This window comes from Triticum dicoccoides, chromosome 7A (assembly GCF_002162155.2).
Source record: "Triticum dicoccoides isolate Atlit2015 ecotype Zavitan chromosome 7A, WEW_v2.0, whole genome shotgun sequence".
Lineage (NCBI taxonomy): Eukaryota > Viridiplantae > Streptophyta > Magnoliopsida > Poales > Poaceae > Triticum > Triticum dicoccoides.
Window position 1 is genome coordinate 689757540 of NC_041392.1, and position 19344 is coordinate 689776883.

Genomic DNA, 19344 nt, shown 5'->3' on the forward strand with positions numbered 1-19344 from the left:
ACAAAAACCCCAGCCACAGAAATGCTGACACGTGGATGCCTATTGGTCCCGGTTGGTGCTACCAACTGGGACCAAAGGGTCTCCTGACTGGGCTCTGCACACTGCCCACGTGGAGGCCCATCAGTCCCGGTTCTGGATTGAACCGGGACTAAAGGGTCGGGGCATTAGTACCGACACTTTAGTCCCGGTTCAGGAACCGGGACTATAGGCCCTTTTTCTACCAGTGGCTTAGGTTAGTAGAAGGAATAATTTTATGCTATCTCAAGATATTTGAGATGTGCTGGAATTATTTGATTTCACAAAATGATTCATGTGCCGGAGAATATCTCTACATTAGAAGCAAGTCTGAGCGAACCAACCTATGGTTGGATGGTTAGAGGACCAGTGGTATCCCTAGCCCACCAGAGTTCAAGTGGCGCCTACAGTGACTTCATAAATCTCAAGATGATATGCCGGCTCAGTCTCTCGAAAGTGCTCATATGGGTAGGGTGTGCGTGTGTGCGTTCATAGGGGTGAGTTATGCGCGTATGTATGAGTGCTCGTGTCTGTACTGTGTTAAAAAAAGCAAATGTAAGTATAGTAGCTCACTAAATTATATTTCTTCTAATATCTAAAAATGTTTGGCCACCAAGAGGATTGATGTTTCAACTCAGCAACATATAGATTGATATATGGCATTTGGTAGCAAAAATATAACTTCTGGAAGCATCTATATAGCAATTTAGCGAAAATACAAAGGTGAACATGGGTGCGCGCGCACCCATGTGAATAATAAATTCATAAAAAATAATAGAAAGAAATAAAAATTTCTGAAATTTCGCGATATGAAACATAGTCGATCATTCTACTCACGTGTGAAGTTTCATGATATATTGACATCCATGGTATTCTTAGTGAAGAAAATACAAATGCGACCATACTATTCATTAGAGAGTGTTTTTTAATAGCTTTGATTAGCTTCGATTTTTTCATTTTCCCCCAGATTACCACGGATGTGATTTCTTGGTGAAACTTCACATGCGAGTATACCGGTTGACTATATATATTACAAAAATAAATTCAGATTTTTTTGATTTTTTTCTACCATTTTTTCGAATTTACTATTTATAAAGGGTGCGCGTGCACCCATGTTCACCAAATCCGTGTCCGCAATTTAGATGCTATAGAACTAAGAAGCACAAATATTTTAGTAACAGGTATAAACTTGGATGGAATCATATACAATAAAGACTGGGAATCATATTATTTTGATCTGCATAAAAAATTGAAGAAAAATGATAGATGACATAGTAATCCATTACACATCAGATATAACATAGGTGAACTCAACAAAAATCATTGAAGTAAGCACTGCATACAAAGAATACAAATCAAATCAAGTGAATCAAACATAAGATGACTCAAACCCTAGTTTAGTTGAGTGCATAGCTGGGAGAATACGCCTGGGATGCGACTGCAATTTCTTTGCCGGGCCAAAACAGCGCAGCATAACGATGGGAGGGATAGTGACAGGGTAGGGTCGGGGAAGGAATGGGGCCGATGCGGCTGGCGGTGACAGGACAATTCAGCCGAGCAGACGTGGACGGGGATGGGAGGCCTCACCGGCGACGTGGAGTAGCTATAGCCATTTCAGAGTTGTTGGTCGGAGCACTGCGGAGGCGGAGGTAGCCGCCGTGGTGATGGAGCTCGGTGAGATCAGAGCGGCGCACGCCCAAGGGATGCGAGACGGGGTGGGGGTGGGTTGGGTGGAGAGATTAGCTCCGTCATGTATATCCTTGATCACTGATTTGTGGTATGAAGCAATATGTAAACTCTGAATGCCCAAATGCTTGCTAGTGCCAAAGCCTCACGACATGCATATACTTCGAGCGATGTTGGATCGGACAAGGCTTGGATCACGAGCGAAGAATATCCCAAATACGTCCCATGCCCATCCTGACAGACGGCAGATGCCGTATCCTGGGTATCGGCTCTGGACACTCCTGCACCGACGTTCATCTTGAAATGCCTTGGCTGCGGCGGAATCCATCTCCTCCGTTAGATTACGGTTGGTGCTACGGTTCTCACATGGAACGACTCCTTCAACCGTTTGAGCCCCTCTATGAAGCGAGTGACAAAAGGAGAGCCAATGGGCTTTCGCTTCTACCTTCATGCAATAATTTTCGTCTAGCCGTCCAGATTATCCATAGTGTAACTACCAAGCGAATTTTTTTTAAACGAAGGCAAAAGTATTGCCTCATCCATTAATTAAGGCCAACTCCATCGCGCGATTCCAAACAGACGTCTGTTTTGTCTGGATTCTGTCCGTTTGGGTAGGGCGATGGGGTCGTGTCCGGGCCTATCCTGGGATGCGGTAGCCGTGCGCCCAGCGCGCGGACGCATCCCGGCCGCATCCTGTCCGCGTACATTTTTCTTTGCAAGTCCTTAACTTTTTTTCATTATTCATTTTTGGTACATGAAAAATACATCATCACATTTTGACTAGTAAAGCAAGACCAAAAAACAATAACCACAAGAATACATTTTAGAAGATACCCAACTTCCATAACTGCTCCCTTCAGTTGGGTTAGGGCCTTTTTGATGCACTCATTGTTGATCTGTGGAGGAGGCTCAATCTGGCATCCTCCTTTCTTCTTCAAGCCAGAAGTAGATGTTGCTTCCTCACACCTAGTGTCGTGTCTAGCCTCTAATCTAGCAACAAGTGCATTTGTCTCATTTACAGCCTCTATGCTAGCTAAAAGTGCACGAACATGCACTAAATTTCGCGCTATCAATATATCGATGTACTCTTCTTCCCAATACCAAAACTTGCATCCATGCTACACAATAAAATTTGAAATTAGCACAACTAGTCAAATCCAGAGCACAAACCGAAGCTAAAAAGAGCACATACCCCATCGTTTAAGCACTTGATGAACACCCATCCGGGATGTTTCGGCGTTGTAGACACGCGGCGCATGACCATCCTTGGACAGTGGTCGCACTTAATGAGTGGCAATGGTGCGCCGAAGAGCTTTTGGCCAAGCACCGAGCCCGGCCGACCGCCATTCGTGTATCTGCCGGCGGACCACCGACGGTGGAGATCCGAGCGGCTAGAGGAGGAGCCACTGCCTGCATGTGGCCTTGCGGCCCTGCCAGGGCCTTCCGGTGAGGTGCCCGGCCAGTCCATGGCGCGGCCCGGCCTCCCACATCCGGGCGAGTTCAAGACCGACCGGATCCGCCCCAAATCCGGCCGGCGGGTGCGCAAACCAGGTGGCCGTGGTTGGGTAGCTCGGCGGCGCTGAGGGGAAGGGGTTGGGCGAGCGCGCGTCCGAACTGCACGGCTGCAATGGCAGCGGTGGCGGCGGCATCGAGGGGAAGAGTGGGGAAGAGTGGAGGGCGTGCGACCGGAGGAAGGGAGGGGGCGGATAGAAAAAGGCCCGCCATGTGCCACCGACGGGCGGGCCAGGGGAGGACACGCGCAGACGGCCCGCGCGTCCATGTGGTGTCCGTTTCATCCCAAAAGCGGCGCAAACTTGGGCCGCAGATGGGTCGAAAGCGGACACAAAATGGACAAAAGTCCGTTTGCTCCCGCGCGCTGGGCCGCCTCGTTTGTCCGTTTTACCCCAAACGGACGGGGGCGGACAAGATAGGGTCGATCGTGCAGTGGAGTTGGCCTAAGAAGAAGAGAGCTGCCCAGTTAATTTACGGAAAACTGGGCAAAAACCGTTACAAACTTGCTCAAGACAATTGAACAAGCACACACATACAAGCATGCCAACTACTCCTGAATCATGAACACACATGACCACATAGGCACGCCGACAAACACACCCAACACAATTTTAATGTCACTTCCCAACACATGGGTCTCAACATCACAAAGAAAACCCCATTGAGTCATTGCAACTTGAAAGAAACACATCGATAAAGTCAACATACACCACCAAGCCCTCGCTTGCAGACCAGAAATCTGATTCATCATGGAAGAACTTGTGAATTCCCTTTTGCACCATCCTTCTTTCTTTTGGTCCTGCTAGATTTCTCCTTGAGGATGCCAGGTCGAGGATTAATACCACCTTTCTTGCATTTGTCCCTCAATGCTTTCTCCTTCAAGAGACATCCAATTGTCTTTCCAGATTTTGCAGCATCCAATTCTACGAGAAAATCAAAAAGCTTGGCGGCGAAGAGGGCCCCAGGATTAGGCACCACCACACCGGCCACAACAATATCCTCACCCACAGGAACCATGAGTCCGATGGGCTTCGACGAGTGCATGACACTAGAATCATGACAACTCTTCTCTTCATATAAAGATGCTTGGCTAGGATCCAGAGTGGTTGGAGCGGGAGCCAAAGCCACAACCGAGTGCACGAGCGAACCACCTTGAATATGCTCCCCTAATAGCAGCGAAACAGGTTCCTCACACATTTGTTGAAGCTCGGGCATAATCTGCATCACTGGAGCCATTACCATGGTTGTGGCGTCACCCGTGGAGGTAGCAAGCGTCGGGGGCTGGGCAGGCAACGACGGTGAATGATGTCTACTACACAACCTTCTTCTTGTAGACGTTGTTGGGCCTCCAAGTGCAGAGGTTTGTAGGACAGTAGCAAATTTCCCTCAAGTGGATGACCTAAGGTTTATCAATCCGTGGGAGGCGTAGGATGAAGATGGTCTCTCTCAAGCAACCCTGCAACCAAATAACAAAGAGTCTCTTGTGTCCCCAACACACCCAATACATTGGTAAATTGTATAGGTGCACTAGTTCGGCGAAGAGATGGTGATACAAGGTGGTATATGGATGGTAGATAAAGGTTTTTGTAATCTGAAAATATAAAAACAGCAAGATAACTAATGATAAAAGTGAGCACAAACGGTATTGCAATGCGTTGAAACAAGGCCTAGGGTTCATACTTTCACTAGTGCAAGTTCTCTCAACAATAATAAAATAATTGGATCACATAACTATCCCTCAACATGCAACAAAGAGTCACTCCAAAGTCACTAATAGCGGAGAACAAACGAAGAGATAATGGTAGGGTACGAAACCACCTCAAAGTTATTCTTTCCAATCAATCCGTTGGGCTATTCCTATAAGTGTCACAAACAGCCCTAGAGTTCGTACTAGAATAACACCTTAAAAGACAAATCAACCAAAACCCTAATGTCACCTAGATACTCCAATGTCACCTCAAGTATCCGTGGGTATGATTATACGATATGCATCACACAATCTCAGATTCATCTATTCGACCAACACAAAGTACTTCAAATAGTGCCCCAAAGTTTCCACCGGAGAGTCAAGACGAAAACGTGTGCCAACCCCTATGCATAGTTTCATGGCCGGAACCCGCAAGTTGATCACCAAAACAAACATCAAGTGGATCAATAGAATACCCCATTGTCACCATGGGTATCCCACGCAAGACATACATCAAGTGTTCTCAAATCCTTAAAGACTCAATCCGATAAGATAACTTCAAAGGGAAAACTCAATCCATTACAAGAGAGTAGAGGGGGAGAAACATCATAAGATCCAACTATAATAGCAAAGCTCGCGATACATCAAGATCGTACCACCTCAAGAACACGAGAGAGAGAGAGAGATCAAACACATAGCTACTGGTACATACCCTCAGCCCCGAGGGAGAAATACTCTCTCCTCGTCATGGAGAGCATCGAGATGATGAAGATGGCCACCGGAGAGGGCCCCCCCCCCTCCGGCAGGGTGCCGAAACGGGTCTAGATTGGTTTTCGTTGGCTACGGAGGCTTCTAGCGGCGGAACTCCCGATCTATTGTGCTCCCCGAAGTTTTTAGGGTATATGGGTATATGGGGGAGGAAGAAGTACGTCGGTGGACCTCCGGGCTGTCCACGAGGCAGGGGGCGCGCCCAGGGGGTGGGCGCGCCCCCACCCTCGTGGGCAGCCTGGGACTCTCCTGGTCCAACTCCGATACTCTGTGGGCTTCCTCTGGTCCAAAAATAAGTTCCGTGAAGTTTCTGGTCAATTGGACTCTGTTTGAGTTTCCTTTTCTGCGATACTCTAAAACAAGGAAAAAACAGAAACTGGCACTGGACTCTGGGTTAATAGGTTAGTCCCAAAAATAATATAAAAGTGTATAATAAAGCCCATAAACATCCAAAACAGATAATATAATAGCATGGAACAATCAAAAATTATAGATACGTTAGACACGTATCAGCATCCCCAAGCTTAATTCCTGCTCGTCCTCGAGTAGGTAAATGATAAAAACAGAATTTTTGATGTGGAATGCTATCTAACATATTTATCTATGTAATTATGTTTATTGTGGCAAGAATATTCAGATTCATAAGATTCAAGGCAAAAGTTTAATATTGACATAAAAATAATAATACTTCAAGCATACTAAACAAGTAATCATGTCTTCTCAAAATAACATGGCTAAAGAAAGCTATCCCTGCAAAATCATATAGTCTGGCTATGCTCTATCTTCACCACACAAAATATTTAAATCATGCACAACCCCGATGACAAGCCAAGCAATTGTTTCATACTTTTGATGTTCTCAAACTTTTTCAATCTTCACGCAATACATGAGCGTGATCCATGGACATAGCACTATAGGTGGAAGAGAATGGTGGTTATGGAGAAGACAAAAAGGAGAAGATAGTCTCACATCAGCTAGGCGTATCAACGGGCTACGGAGATGCCCATCAATAGATATCAATGTGAGTGAGTAGGGATTGCCATGCAACGGATGCACTAGAGATATAAGTGTATGAAAGCTCAAAAAGAAACTAAGTGGGTGTGCATCCAACTCGCTTGGTCACGAAGACCTAGGGCATTTTGTGGAAGCCCATCATTGGAATATACAAGCCAAGTTCTATAATGAAATATTCCCACTAGTATATGAAAGTGACAACATAGGAGATTCTCTATCATGAAGATCATGGTACTACTTTGAAGCACAAGTGTGGTAAAAGGATAGTAGCATTGCCCCTTCTCTCTTTTTCTCTCATTTTTTTGGGCCTTCTCTTTTTCTTTTTTTGGCCTTTCTTTTTTTCTTTCTTTTTGCCTCTTTTTTCTCCTTTTTTTCGTCCGGAGTCTCATCCCGACTTATGAGGGAATCATAGTCTCCATCATCCTTTCCGCATTGGGACAATGCTCTAATAATGATGATCATCACACTTTTATTTACATACAACTGAAGAATTACCACTCGATACTTAGAGAAAGATATGACTCTATATGAATGCCTCCGGTGGTGTACCGGGACGTGCAATGAATCAAGAGTGACATGTATGGAAGAATTATGAACGGTGGCTTTGCCACGAATACGATGTCAACTACATGATCATGCATAGAAATATGACAATGGTGGAGCATGTCATAATGAATGGAACAGTGGAAAGTTGCATGGCAATATATCTCGGAATGGCTATGGAAATGCCATAATAGGTAGATATGGTGGCTGTTTTGAGGAAGGTAATGGTGGCTGATATTGTACCGGCGAAAATTGCACGGCACAAGAGAGGCTTGCAATGGTGGAAGGGTGAGAGTGCGTATAATCCATGGACTCAACATTAGTCATAAAGAACTCACATACTTATTGCAAAAATCTATTAGTTATCGAAACAAAGTACTACGCACATGATCCTAGGGGCATATATTGGTAGGAAAAGACCATCGCTCGTCCCTGACCGCCACTCATAAGACAATCAATAAATAAATCATGCTCTGACTTCATCACATAATGGTTCACCATACGTGCATGCTACGGGAATCACAAACTTTAACACAATTATTTCTCAAATTCACAACTAATCACTAGCATGACTCTAATATTACCATCCTCATATCTCAAAACAATCATCAAGTATCAAACTTCTCATAGTATTCAATGCACTTTATATGAAAGTTTTTATTATCCCTCTTGGATGCCCATCATATTAGGACTAAATTCATAACCAAATAAAATTACCATGTTGTTTAGGACTCTCAAAATAATATAAGTGAAGCATGAGAGTTCATCTATTTCTACAAAATAAAACCACCACCGTGCTCTAAAAAGATATAAGTGAAGCACTAGAGCAACAACAAACTACTCCGAAAGATATAAGTGAGGATCAATGAGTAGTCGAATAATTATGCAACTATGTGAAGACTCTCTAACATTTAATAATTTAATATCTTGGTATTTTATTCAAACAGCAAGCAAAACTAAATAAAATAAAATGACGCTCCAAGCAAAACACATATCATGTGGTGAATAAAAATATAGCTCCAAGTAAAATTACCGATAGATGAGGACGAAAGAGGGGATGCCTTCCGGGGCATACCCAAGCTTAGGCTCTTGGTTGTCCTTGAATATTACCTTGGGGTGCCTTGGGAATCCCCAAGCTTAGGCTCTTGCCACTCCTTATTCAATAGTCCATCGAATCTTTACCCAAAACTTGAAAACTTCACAACACAAAACTTAACAGAAAACTTGTAAGCTCCGTTAGCGAAAGAAAGCAAGACACCACTTTAAGGTACTGTAATGAACTCATTATTTATTTATATTGGTGTTAAACCTAATTTATTCCAACTTCTCTATGGTTTATAAACTATTTTACTAGCCATAGATTCATTAAAATAAGCAAACAACACACGAAAAACAGAATCTGTCAAAAACAGAACAGTCTGTAGTAATCTGTAGCTAACGCAAACTTCTAGAACCCCAAAAATTCTAAAATAAATGGATGGACGTGAGTAATTTATCTATTAATGATCTGCAAAAAGAATTAACTAAATAGCACTCTTCAATAAAAAATTTCAGCAATTCTCGTGAGCGCTAAAGTTTCTGTTTTTTACAGCATGATCGCAAAGACTTTCCCCAAGTCTTCCCAAAGGTTCTACTTGGCACAAACACTAATTAAGACATAAAACACATCTAAACAGAGGCTATATGAATTATTTATTACTAAACAGGAGCAAAAAGCAAGGAATAAAAATAAAGTTGGGTTGCCTCCCAACAAGCACTATCGTTTAACGCCCCTAGCTAGGCATGATGATTTCAATGATGCTCACATAAGGGATAAGAATTGTAACATAAAGAGAGCATCTTGAAGAATATGACTAGCACATTTAAGTCTAACCCACTTCCTATGCATAGGGATTTTGTGAGCAAACAACTTATGGGAACAATAATCAACTAGCATAGGAGGGCAAAACAAGCATAACTTCAAAACTTTAAGCACATAGAGAGGAAACTTGATATTATTGCAATTCCTACAAGCATATATTACTCCCTCATAATAATTTTCAGTAGCATCATGAATGGATTCAACAATATAACCAGCACCTAAAGCATTCTTTTCATGATCTACAAGCATAGAAATTTTATTACTCTCCACAGAAGCAAAATTCTTCTCATTCGCAATAGTGGGAGTATCATAAGAGACTCGAATACTATAAATTGTTTCCACATTAAAAGAGTAATATTCAGAAAAAGGGTAATCATAATCATGACAAGTTTTATAAATATAATCATCACCACTTTTTATAGCATATGTATCATCACAATAATTATCATAAGTAGCAAATTTGTTCTCATCATAATTGATTGAAACCTCTTCCAAGATAGTGGAATCATCACTAAATAAAGTCATGACCTCTCCACATCCACTTTCATAATTATCATAATAAGATTGAACATCCTCCAAAATAGTGGGATCATTACTTCCTAAAGTCGACACTCTTCCAAACCCACTTTCATCAATATAATCATCATAAGTAGGAGGCATGCTATCATCATTATAAATTTGCATATCAAAACTTGAGAGACTAAAAATATCATCCTCATTAAAAGTAGCATCCCCAAGCTTGGGACAAACATTAATTACAACAAATATATTCTCAAAAACATCATTTTCGTCAAACATAGCATCCCCAAGCTTGGGCCTTTTCATATCATAAGCGTAATCATTCTCATCATTAATAGTATGGATAGCACCAATAGTATAGCAATTATCATATTCTTCCAAGCAGGTGCCAAAAAGATTTTCAAGATCATAAGAAGTATCATTATCTTCCCAATCATAATCATCACAACAAGCAATAGGCATAACGAGATCATCATCTAGTGCATCATCTTCCACAATTATTTTTGATCCATTTTCATGAGCCACAATAATAATAGGAGCAACATTATTTAGGAGAGATATCTTTTTACCTCTCTTCCTTTTTATTTTCTTCTTCTTCACCACATCATTTGTGGGTTCAATCCTCTTTTTGGAGCTCCTTACTAATGATATTGGTTGAATAGGAGGCTCCTCCTTGTTACGTGATTCATCATAAGAAATAATAGGAGGATATTGGGAAGTCTCTTCCCTTTAATTAGTATTCTCTTCATCCTCTATTTGTTTTCTTTCGTTTATGTAATTGGCGATATAAGGATTTTCAATACAATTCACCGCGCAATACATATAAATTTCCTCTAGATCAAAATGAAGAACTCTATCAAGGGCAAATTCTGGAATAACCTTAGTTATACGTTTCATTTCTTCATAACCCAAGAGCAAACTAAGTTCATTATGATGTGCAAGGGAAATCAAGTCATCACAATTTTTGGACACGATTCGATCATGGAACAATTTGCATTTGATATTTAAATGACCATGTTCATTGCAAACTTCACAAGTACTGCTAAGATATTTTAAATTTTCAGCACTAACATTCAGCCTTTCTTGCAACCATTTAGTTTCCAAATGCTTATGCCTCTTGCAATATCTATCTTCCCAATTTGGTGTGTACTTGCAAACCCAATGCACTCCACAAAAATTGACATGTTTATAGGAGACATTTTCATCATAACTAGTGCAATCATCATTAGTACTATGGATATTCAAGGAGTTCATACTAACAACATTGCAATCATGCTCATCATTCAAAGATTTAGTGCCAAACATTTTAATGCATTCTTCTTCTAACACTTTGGCACAATTTTCCTTTCCATCATACTCACGAAAGATATTAAAAAGAAAAAGCATATGAGGCAAACTTAATTCCATTTTTTTGTAATTTTGTTTTATAAACTAAACTAGTGCTAAAACAAGAAACAAAAAGATTCGATTGCAAGATCTAAAGATATACCTTCAAGCACTAACCTCCCCGGCAACGGCACCAGAAAAGAGCTTGATGTCTACTACACAACCTTCTTCTTGTAGACGTTGTTGGGCCTCCAAGTGCAGAGGTTTGTAGGACAGTAGCAAATTTCCCTCAAGTGGATGACCTAAGGTTTATCAATCCGTGGGAGGCATAGGATGAAGATGGTCTCTCTCAAGCAACCCTGCAACCAAATAACAAAGAGTCTCTTGTGTCCCCAACACACCCAATACAATCGTAAATTGTATAGGTGCACTAGTTCGGCGAAGAGATGGTGGTACAAGTGGTATATGGATGGTAGATAAAGGTTTTTGTAATCTAAAAATATAAAAACAGAAAGGTAACTAATGATAAAAGTGAGTACAAACGGTATTTCAATGCGTTGAAACAAGGCCTAGGGTTCATACTTTCACTAGTACAAGTTCTCTCAACAATAATAACATAATTGGATCACATAACTATCCCTCAACATGCAATAAAGAGTCACTCCAAACTCACTAATAGCGGAGAACAAACGAAGAGATTATGGTAGGGTACGAAACCACCTCAAAGTTATTCTTTCCAATCAATCCGTTGGGCTATTCCTGTAAGTGTCACAAACAGCCCTAGAGTTCATACTAGAATAACACCTTAAGACAGAAATCAACCAAAACCCTAATGTCACCTAGATACTCCAATGTCACCTCAAGTATCTGTGGGTATGATTATACGATATGCATCACACAATCTCAGATTCATCTATTCGACCAACACAAAGTACTTCAAATAGTGCCCCAAAGTTTCCACCGGAGAGTCAATACGAAAGGGTGTGCCAACCCCTATGCATAGGTTCATGGGCGGAACCCGCAAGTTGATCACCAAAACATACATCAAGTGGATCAATAGAATACCTCATTGTCACCACGGGTATCCCACGCAAGACATACATCAAGTGTTCTCAAATCCTTAAAGACTCAATCCGATAAGATAACTTCAAAGGGAAAACTCAATCCATTACAAGAGAGTAGAGGGGGAGAAACATCATAAGATCCAACTATAATAGCAAAGCTCGCGATACATCAAAATCGTACCACCTCAAGAACATGAGAGAGAGAGAGAGATCAAACACATAGGTACTGGTACATACCCTCAGCCCTGAGGGAGAACTACTCCCTCCTCATTATGGAGAGCACCGGGATGATGAAGATGGCCACCGGAGAGGGTTCCCCCCCTCCGGCAGGGTGCCGGAACGGGTCTTGATTGGTTTTTGTTGGCTACGGAGGCTTCTGGCGGCGGAACTCCCGATCTATTGTGCTCCCCGAAGTTTTTAGGGTATATGGGTATATATGGGAGGAAGAAGTACGTCGGTGGACCTTTGGGCTGTGCATGAGGCAGGGGGCGCGCCCAGGGGGTGGGCGCGCCCCCCACCCTCGTGGGCAACCCGGGACTCTCCTGGTCCAACTCTGATACTCCGTGGGCTTCTTCTGGTCCAAAAATAAGTTCCGTGAAATTTCAGGTCAATTGGACTCCGTTTGATTTTCCGTTTCTGCGATACTCTAAAACAAGGAAAAAGAGAAACTGGCACTGGGCTCTGGGTTAATAGGTTAGTCCCAAAAATAATATAAAAGTGTATAATAAAGCCCATAAACATCCAAAACAGATAATATAATAGCATGGAACAATCAAAAACTATAGATATGTTGGAGAGATATCAGTGAACTGGCCCTAGCTTGGGGGGAGAAGCAGCCGTAGAGCTCCGTAACCCTCTCACCAACAAAGTCAACGTCATCATCCGTCATAGCATGTTTTTTCCTTCACATCCAAAGCAACATAGATCTTATCCAGAGCAATATCTGCACGCGCCAGAAAGCTCTCAAACCGAATCAGACAACCATCCATACGTTCAGCGACATCACGTAGAGGCTGGACCGCCTCCTTCAGTTGAAATGAAGCCAAATCTTGTAGTTCGGAGCGCATCAACTTGACTTGTGCGGCAAGACCATACTGCATGGCCAAATTACTTGGGATTGGTGAGCCTGTGGGAGCAGCAACAACAGATGCCCAAGAATCACATGTAATCGCCTCGGAATGAGCCCCGCGTGGAGCTGAAGCTTAATGATGCTTATTGATGTGGACAGGAAGCAACGGCATGATAGATTTTGAAAATAAGCTGAGCGGACGCCAAGCGTTGCTACACCCACGTGACCGATGACCATTCTCGAGGCAGTGGTAGCAGCGAAACGGATCTCTGCAAACAGCGGCAAGATGCCTAGGAATGAGACATCTGTAGCATCCACCTTTGAGCCAAGCGGGGATGGCACAGGGAGCAAAAGCCGGGATTGGCGAGGTCGAACGACACAGGCCTCGCCGCGGCAACACCTCCTGCCAACCCCCTCCTGAATCCGCCTCGTGTTGCACACACAAACTGCTGGAGTCAATAGTCTTGATGGCAGCATGCGGCGTTTGGGGGGCCAGCTCCTCTTCACTGTCCTCGTCGGTGTCCTTGTCGGCCATGCAGGCCCACGAAAGAGGCCGATGAATGCGGGCCAACTCATCCTTGATGCCATTGGCTGGGGCAAGCAGACTCATGCACTCTAGGAGCTTCAACATCCCCGCCGGTAGGAGCACAGGAGTGAACACATGCCTGGGCACATCAAGGCATGGTGTAGGCATCGGAGTCTGGAGCTGCAGAGGAGGTGGCAGCAACGGCTAGAGCTGCGGAGGTGGGGGCGCTGGGAGCTTCAGGTCGGAGCCCATGTCTGTGGGGAGAACGAGCAGCGGCAGTCGAAGGAGCAACCTGAGCCAGTGGGAGGCTGGGGAAGCGGCAAGCGGCGGCGGCGCTGCCGGTGGAGGCTTCATAGACAGCCGCAACTCATGCCAGTATCTCACACCGCTCGCAATGGCGCGCACGGGAGGAGGAGAGACCAGAGCCAGGGCTGGATCCTATCGCGACTTATGCGTAGGAGGACAGATTCAGGCGCAGTGGACGTGGAGTTGGCCGGAGCACACAGATCTAGCCGGCGGCGGCGGACGCGGACGCGAGAGCCCCCTTATCCATTCCCAATACGCATAGTTACTACCAAGTGAAATGAAAACATCATAGAGACAACACATCGATCATATAAAAGATCCAGTTTTGTGCATTAGGATCCTTTGTAGAAATCATATGTTCAACGAGCTCTAGGTCAACCAGTAACCACACATCGTGCCATCGTGCATTCTATCAGGGAATGTTGCCACGAATCATTCATACCACAAATTGCACAAGTGCAAGTCGATGATATGCTCATGTGATGTCGTACATCCTCTGTTGGTATTGTTTGGTGAGCTAGTCGCCACAAAACACACAATTTTTCCCTGGTACCAAAGTTCTCCACATCCGAACCCAAGAATCTTCCATGGAGATGTTATTGGATGATCCCGCCCCTTCTTCCAGCCAGTCTTCCTACCATTTCTTTGTAGCAACATTCACACGATAAGTAGGTCTCACTATGAACCTACCCTTCTCAAAATTCCATGACTAAAAGTCATCTATATTCTGCATGCATAGTGGAATTTTTAGAAAGGTAGAGGCATTAGTTCAAAAAAACCTTGATTAATTGTCTCTACATTCCATCTTGTGTTGTTACAGTCAATGAGTTCGCAAACCATCATGGGTGGGCTCTGACTTAGTGGGACAATGGGTCTCATCATCTCCTTTCTGGGTAGCCAATTATCGTTCCAGGTATGTGTTGTAGACCTGTTTCCAATTTGCCTAATCAAACCCTGTTTAAGAAGTTCTTCCTCTCAACAATGGCCCTCCAAACTTGTGAAGGGTGGCTTCCAACTTGTGCATCAAAAAGGGAAGATCTAGGAAAATATATAACCTTCAATAAGCTTGCACCTAGGAAAGAAGGATTATCCATAATTCTCGATGCTTTCCTTGCAAGAAGAGCCAAGCTAAATATCTCAAAACCCGAGGCCTCCCATGTAGCATGGCATATTCATGGTATCCCAAGAAACTCAAGATAGTTTCCACTGTCCCTGCTTGCAGCTCCACCAAAAAGACCGAATTATTGAGGTTAAATGTTCACACAGACCAAGATACAACTTGAAGCACGACATTGAATAGACCATAATTTCTTGTGCTACCGGTCTTATTAAAACATCCTTCCATGTAGATGACAAAATTTTCTACATACATCCATGAATTTTACTCCACAACCGGTCTTTAGATAATTGAAGGCACCGTTTTTTAAATTTCCCACATCTGATGGCATTTACCTTGGAGCTTAAGACCAAGTTTGATATATTAATCTCCTCTGCACTCTCAAGCCCTAAGATAATTATGAGAACCATTAGCCTATGCAGTACATATCCACTTGACCACTTGCTATGCGCTTCTACCTGTCGGCCCCCTAATGGGATGAAGCGAACTGCTCGAGCAATTATTGACCAGTTTCAGGAATCTTTTGGAACCTTCTGCCTACCTTTGGGAAGGTTCGAGAAGGCTTTTTCTTTGGTTTTTCCATTTTTCCTATTTTTTCTTTTCTTTTTATTCCTTTTCTAGTTGTTTTACTATTTTCCTTTTTCCCTTTTACTCCTTTTAAAATTCATGAACTTTGAAAATCCATAAATATTTTTTGAATTCATGAAACTTTAATTTCATAAATATTTCTGGTTTCGCATACATTTTTTATATTCATGAACATTTCGTACACTCACTTATATTTTTCAAAATCGTGATTTTCTTGTATCCTTTAGTATTTAAAAAAATTATTAACATGTTTTAAATACATGAACTTTTGTTATTCTTTAAAATTCATGAACTACATTTGAATTGCGGACCTTTTTGCGCCACTACAGGAATGCCTTGTAGTGGCGGGCCAGGCTCCCAGGGTCGTCCGCCACTGACCTTCTGGCACTGCTATGATGCCATCAGTGGCGGGCAGGCGCCCTCCACTGTTAGAGTCCACCAATGTCGAGCAGTGCTACTTGCCCGCCATTGGTTTATGTTATTAGTTCTGGAGGGTTGTACGTGTCCCCCGTCACAGCTACGTCCCTCCGGCCATTCCAACACCCGATACAAAACCACATTACAACATATAACCTACCACATTACAACATACAACTAACGTAAGCAATCATACACATTACATTTAACATAGCAATAATCTAAACTTTGTACAAATAGAGGTACGCATTAGTGTACAACAACTCATGTAGCATCATTAGTACAGCAACACATACATACAAGATCTCATGATAATAACAATACCATAATGACAATGAGCTCGATAAAGATAATCAAATTCTTTACTCGTTGACTTGTTCATGCGGTCTTGCATACTTTACAGTTGATTTTCTCTTTGCAGATGTAATTGACATAATGATCCTCAACTTAGTACTCCCTCCGTACGGAAACACTTGTCATCAAAATGAATAAAAGGGGATGTATCTAGATGTATTTTAGTTCTAGATACGTCCCTTTTTGTCTATTTTAATGACAAGTATTTTCGGACGGGGGGAGTATAATGATCCTCAGCTTCTTTTTTAGTCTTATATCCAGCAGCTGTTTGTGTAACTGTCCACTTGCTCCTTGCATATCTCCCATGAATCATAAATTCCAGTATTCCTCCCGTTGTACACCACATACCAGTTCCACTTCATCTACATAAATAAATGAAGCCAATAAGTCAATTTTATCGTTATCCAATCACGTAGAGAAAAGTCACATCATAATCTTCATAGTATTATAGACGATACAAACCACCAGTTGCACAGTTCATTAGTAGTTTGAAAGCAAAAGTTTAGCTCCATCATTCGCATCAATCGTATAGATCACATGAAAGCCGTGCACTTGTTGTTCAATTTAAACTTCTTCTGTGGGTTATTCTTCTACTGCTTATTGTCGGACCCTTCTTTCCTCTTATACGGATTGGAAAAGTATTTCTATTATAGGTATATTCTTAAACACATAACACCTTACACTGCTAGGGAAAAGCTTATAGGCAGACGCTTACTAGTAGCGCGGGTTTATAACCCTCGCTGCTGCTACTTACTAGTAGCGCGGGTTTTTACCCCTCCCTACTACTAAGTTGATACTAGTAGCGCGGGTTTTTAACCCGCGCTACTGCTAAGCGGTCTCTACCGTGCCCTCCCGGGACATGCCATAGTAGTAGCGAGGGGTACAAACCTGCGCTACTACTAAGTTGATAGTAGTAGCGCGGTTTTATACCCCTCGCTACTACTAAGTACGAGGTAGGTGAAATCCCCATATCCTCGGCCGAATCCCTCCTCTCTCCCTCACTTTTCCCCTCTCTCACTTTCCTCCTCTCTCCCTCGTACTCCAGCAGTGGCCGCCGCTGGTACACTTTTCTTTCTTCCTCCCTCCCTCTCCGAGATCCCACCGGTGGGAGGTCGCCGGAGCTCCTCGCCGCCGCCAAGATGCGGAAGCACGGCCTCGGCATCCTCCTCCTCACCGCCTTTGCCGTCTTCTTCTCACTCCAGGTCAGCCCTCCTCCTCCTCCTCCTCCTCCTCCTCCCCCCCTCTCCGATTCGATCCAGAACCCTAGCTGACCCATCTCCCTCCTCCTCCGACAGCACGAGGGCCGCCGCGAGGTGCTGCTCCCCACGCACGACGCCAAGATCCAGGTCCTCCAGCTCCCGGCCAATGTCAGGCTGGCCTCCGTGGCCTCCACAAGGCGCGCGTCATGGCCGAGATCTCCCAGCTCCAGGCCAACGTGCGCGTCGCCGCCGGCCGCCGCTCCATCGCCATGGACGTCGGCGCCGTCGAACGAACCATTGACAGCACGCACGGGGTTGAGTTTTTTTTTGGTTTTTCAAATTACTAGTAGTAGCGCGGGTCATAGACACGTGCTACAGATAGTTAGTAGTAGTAGCGCAGGATGCACCGCGCTACTACTACTAGTTAGTAGTAGCGCCGTAGTAGTAGCGCAGGCACCCGCGCTACTACTAGCTTTTAACCCGCGCTACTACTATGCTTTTTCCTAGTAGTGTTAGGCACACACTTTATTCGGACAGTGGGGCACGATGCTCTAAAAGAACTTACTGGAAAAAAAAACATAGCGGTAACAACTCTTTTTAGAAAGCACCTCTTCCTTTCCTGAAACTCAAACAACCTACTAGCATCATGAGCTATCATCGCCTTCCGTCATCTTCGTGATCTCATCTTGGGTGGTCCTCGCAGCTTCGACGGTTGCTCGCTCACTCTCCGCAGCTGCCTGCGCACTCTCTGTTGCTGCTCTAGCGCTCACAGCGGCTGCTCTAGCACTCTCGAAATATGTCTGAGCGCTCTCAGAATATGACTGAGCACTCTTGGTAGCTTCTCGAGCACTATCGACATAGGCGAGAATGATCTCGGTGTACTGAGCCACCCTCGCGACGATGTCTACGGCAGTACGGATCTCGTCTGTGGGTGTAGAAGTCCTAACAAGGCGTCTTGCTTTCTTCATCTAAATCGCATTAAACAATTTGTCATTTAGATATAACATTTAGAAAAAGAATAGCATGACCTTTGATAGAATTTGGACATATTGGGTGCCACAAATTAAGCAAAACGGAACTTAATCCATGCTTCGCAAAAACATTGGTACTCACTATGAATGCAGCTGCATCTACATGTAGTACTTTTGGTATAGCTCACACAATCAATTTTAAGACATTCACTTATGAAGATTCAATAATACATCATACAACATATTTTAGCTACACTAATAAAATATTGTACTAGATTTTTATCCATATGTTGTACATTTTAACAACACTAATAGAGAGAGAAAGAGAGACCCATACCACAAGTAACCATTGACAGAGAGGAGTGAGGTGTGCTTACAGGGCAGAGTCGGAAGGGTGGCTATACGAGGCGGAGGTCGATGGCGGAGGCATCGGCGGACGGCGAGTTCGATGGAGACAAGCACGACGTTGGATGCGGGGAAAAGCACGGGCGACAGTGATACGCCTCCAACGTATCTATAATTTTGGATTACTCCATGCTATATTATCTACTGTTTTTGGACATTATTGGGCTTTATTATCCACTTTTATATTATTTTTGGGACTAACCTACTAACCGAAAGCCCAGCCTAGAATTGTTGTTTTTGCCAATTTTAGGGTTTCGAAGAAAAGGAATATCAAACGGAGTCCAAACGGAATGAAACCTTCGGGGACGTGATTTTCTCAACGAACAAGATCCGAGAGACTTGGACCCTACATCAAGAAACAAAAGAGGAGGCCACGAGGTAGGGGGCATGCCTACCC